Raw genomic sequence first — 4310 nt, forward strand, 5'->3', positions numbered from 1 at the left:
GTGTACTTCAGAGTTCGTCGTTGCGCCATGAGGGAGGCCAGCAAACTGAATAAAACTAAACTACGTCCGAATAGGCCTTGGCAGGCCCATCGGTACCGACTGGCCGCCGTGTCATCCTCTGCCCACAGGCGTTACTGTATGCGGATATGGATGGGGATGTGGTCGGCACACCGCCCTCCCGGCCGTATATCAGTTTACGAGACCGGAGCCGCTACTTGTCAGTCAAGTAGCTCCTCAGTTTCCCTCACAGTGGCTGAGTGCACCCCGCTAGCCAACAGCGCTTGGCAGACCGGATCATCACCCATCCAAGTGCTAGCCCAGCCCAACAGCGCTTACCTTCGGTGATCTGACGGGAACCGGTGTTTAACGCTGCGGCAAGGCCGTTGGCATCACCAAACTGAATAGTCCCTTCAAAATCCCGAAAGACCATCGCCATGACTTTACCGACCGACGGTGCGACTTTGAACTTTTTCTTCAGAGAGGGGTGGTGTTGTGCCACTGCATGGTTTGCCGTTTTGTTTCCGGTCCGATGTGATGACCTCGTGTTTCATCGCCTAAGACGACGTTGGACAAAAACTGTCAGGACCAGCCTCGTGACACACAAGATATTCCGCACATATTGTTCTTCATTGCTCTTAATGGCCTACTGTTAGGCACTGAGGAAACCTGTGGGCACGCAACTTAGAGTACCCCAACTGGTGGTCGAGTGTCTAAGCACAATCAACAATGACGTCCAGTTGTGCGGCGAGTTGTTTCATTGTGATCCGTCGATTATCTAGAATGAGAGTGTCCACACGCTCCAACACTGCAAGAGTCACAGCTGTGTGTGGCCGGCCGGTACACGGGAAATCGGACAGGTTTGCGGAACCTTGTTGCGATGATGACAGACGCTTCGCCCAACGAGTCACGTTGCTTTTGTTCACTGCCAGGTCTCCGTAGACACTCTGGAAGCGCCTATGAATATCTGCGATGCTCTGATTCCTTGCCAAAAGAAATTCAATGAGAGCTCCCTGCTTCGAGCACGCATCCGTTAGATACCATTTTGAAGGGTACGTAGAGGGTCGCCACATATCGGACTTCATGAAACTATAGGGGCTGATGTGGGAATATTCCACGATGTCCGATAACAAACTGCGCATTTTTTAATCCGAAATTGAGTGAGGAAAAAAAAGGTATGTAGGAACAAAAAAAAAATGCACGAACCACAAGCAAACAGCAATTGTTAGAAAATCAGACACCTAGCTCACGTTCTTCGGAATCATCATCATCATCATCATCATCATTTAAGACAGATTATGCCTTTCAGCGTTCAGTCTGGAGCATAGCCCCCCTTATACAATTCCTCCATGATCCCCTATTCAGTGCTAACATTGGTGCCTCTTCTGATGTTAAACCTATTACTTCAAAATCATTCTTAACCGAATCCAGGTACCTTCTCCTCGGTCTGCCCCGACTCCTCCTACCCTCTACTGCTGAATCCATGAGTCTCTTGGGTAACCTTACTTCTCCCATGCGTGTAACATGACCCCACCATCTAAGCCTGTTCGCCCTGACTGCTACATCTATAGAGTTCATGCCCAGTTTTTCTTTGATTTCCTCATTGTGGACACCCTCCTGCCATTGTTCCCATCTACTGGTACCTGCAATCATCCTAGCTACTTTCATATCCGTAACCTCAACCTTGTTGATAAGGTAACCTGAATCCACCCAGCTTTCGCTCCCATACAACAAAGTTGGTCGAAAGATTGAACGGTGCACAGATAACTTAGTCTTGGTACTGACTTCCTTCATGCAGAAGAGAGTAGATCGTAGCTGAGCGCTCACTGCATTACCTTTGCTACACCTCGCTTCCAGTTCTTTCACTATGTTGCCATCCTGTGAGAATATGCATCCTAAGTACTTGAAACCGTCCACCTGTTCTAACTTTGTTCCTCCTATTTGGCACTCAATCCGTTTATATTTCTTTCCCATTGACATTACTTTCGTTTTGGAGATGCTAATCTTCATACCATAGTCCTTACATTTCTGATCTAGCTCTGAAATATTACTTTGCAAACTTTCAATCGAATCTGCCATCACAACTAAGTCATCCGCATATGCAAGACTGCTTATTTTGTGTTCACATATCTTAATCTCACCCAGCCAGTCTATTGTTTTGAACATATGATCCATAAATAATATGAACAACAGTGGAGACAGGTTGCAGCCTTGTCTTACCCCTGAAACTACTCTGAACCATGAACTCAACTTACCGTCAACTCTAACTGCTGCCTGACTATCCATGTAAAGAACTTTAATTGCTTGCAAAAGTTTGCCTCCTATTCCATAATCTTGTAGAACAGACAATAACTTCCTCCTAGGAACCCGGTCATATGCCTTTTCTAGATCTATAAAGCATAGATACAGTTCCCTGTTCCACTCATAACACTTCTCCATTATTTGCCGTAAGCTAAAGATCTGGTCCTGACAACCTCTAAGAGGCCTAAACCCACACTGATTTTCATCCAATTGGTCCTCAAGTAATACTCGCACTTTCCTTTCAACAATACCTGAGAAGATTTTACCCACAACGCTGATTAAAGAGATACCTCTGTAGTTGTTACAATCTTTTCTGTTCCCATGTTTAAAGATTGGTGTGATTACTGCTTTTGTCCAGTCTGATGGAACCTGTCCCGACTCCCAGGCCATTTCAATTATCCTGTTTAGCCATTTAAGACCTGACATTCCACTGTATTTGATTAGTTCCGACTTAATTTCATCCACCCCAGCCGCTTTATTGCACTGCAATCTATTGACCATTTTCTCCACTTCCTCAAATGTGATCCTATTTCCATCATCATTCCTATCCCATTCTACCTCGAAATCTGAAACATTACTGATCGCATTTTCACCTACATTGAGCAACTCTTCAAAATATTCCCTCCATCTGCCCAAGGCATCCACAGGATTCACCAGCAGTTTTCCTGACCTGTCCCAAATACTTGTCATTTCCTTCTTACCTCCCTTTCGAAGACTGCTAATTACACTCCAGAATGGTTTTCCAGCAGCTTGACCCATAGTCTCCAACCTGTTTCCAAAGTCTTCCCACGATTTCTTCTTGGATGCTGCAATTATCTGTTTGGCTTTGTTTCTTTCTTCAACATAACTTTCTCTGTCTACCTGGGTTCTGGTATGTAGCCATTTTTGATACGCCTTCTTTTTCCTTTTAGAGGCTGCCTTGACTGTATCATTCCACCAAGCTGTTTGCTTCATCCTACTTTTACACACTACTGTTCCAAGACATTCTTTAGCCACTTCTAGTACTGTGTCCCTGTACCTTGTCCATTCCTTTTCCAATTGCTGTAATTGACTACATTAAACTAACTGGTACCTTTCTGAGATCGCTGTTATCTGCTTCTGCCTGATTTCCTTATCCTGAAGTTTCTCCACTCTTATCCTCCTACATAAGGACCTGACCTCCTGCACTTTCGGCCTCACAATCCCAATTTCACTGCAGATTAAATAATGATCAGTGTCATCAAAGAATCCCCTGAATACACGTGTGTCCCTCACAGCCTTCCTGAATTCCTGATCTGTTATTATATAGTCAATGACAGATCTGGTTCTCCTGCCTTCCCAAGTATACCGGTGAATGTTCTTATGTTTAAAACAGGAGTTTGTGATTACTAAGCCCATACTGGCACAGAAATCCAAGAGTTGTTTCTCGTTCCTGTTCGCCTCCATATCCTCTCCAAATTTACCCATAACCTTTTCATACCCTTCTGTTCGATTTCCAATCCTGGCGTTAAAATCACCCATGAGCAGAACACTGTCCTTGTCCTTTACTCTAACAACTACATCACTGAGTGCCTCATAAAAACTATCCATCTTATCTTGATCTGCCCCTTCACAATGCGAATATACTGACACAATCCTAATTTTCTTGCTAGACACTGTCAAATCTATCCACATCAGTCGTTCGTTTACATACCTTATTGCAACTACGCTGGGTTCCATTTCTTTCCTGATGTAAAGCCCTACACCCCATTGTGCTATTCCTGCTTTGACTCCTGACAGGTAGACCTTGTATTCTCCCACTTCCTCTTCTTTCTCACCCCTTACCCGAATTTCACTAACAGCTAAAACGTCCAGCCCCATCTTACTTGCAGCCTCTGCCAGCTCTACCTTCTTCCCAGAGTAGCCCCCATTGATATTAATAGCTCCCCGTCTCATTACCATGTGTTTGCCAAGTCGTATCTTAGGAGTCCCTGGTTTGTCAGTTAGAGGTGGGACTCCGTCACCTCCAAAGGTCCGAGGCATTTTGCTCTGAT

General features: G+C 44.9%; 1 pseudogene; it reads right to left on the reverse strand.

Moving 5' to 3' along the window:
• Positions 1-269: 269 nt before the first annotated feature.
• Positions 270-388, reverse strand: LOC126163867 (5S ribosomal RNA; annotated as a pseudogene).
• Positions 389-4310: the final 3922 nt, after the last annotated feature.

The sequence above is a fragment of the Schistocerca cancellata genome, chromosome 2 (genome assembly GCF_023864275.1).
Source record: "Schistocerca cancellata isolate TAMUIC-IGC-003103 chromosome 2, iqSchCanc2.1, whole genome shotgun sequence".
In the NCBI taxonomy this organism is placed as follows: domain Eukaryota; kingdom Metazoa; phylum Arthropoda; class Insecta; order Orthoptera; family Acrididae; genus Schistocerca; species Schistocerca cancellata.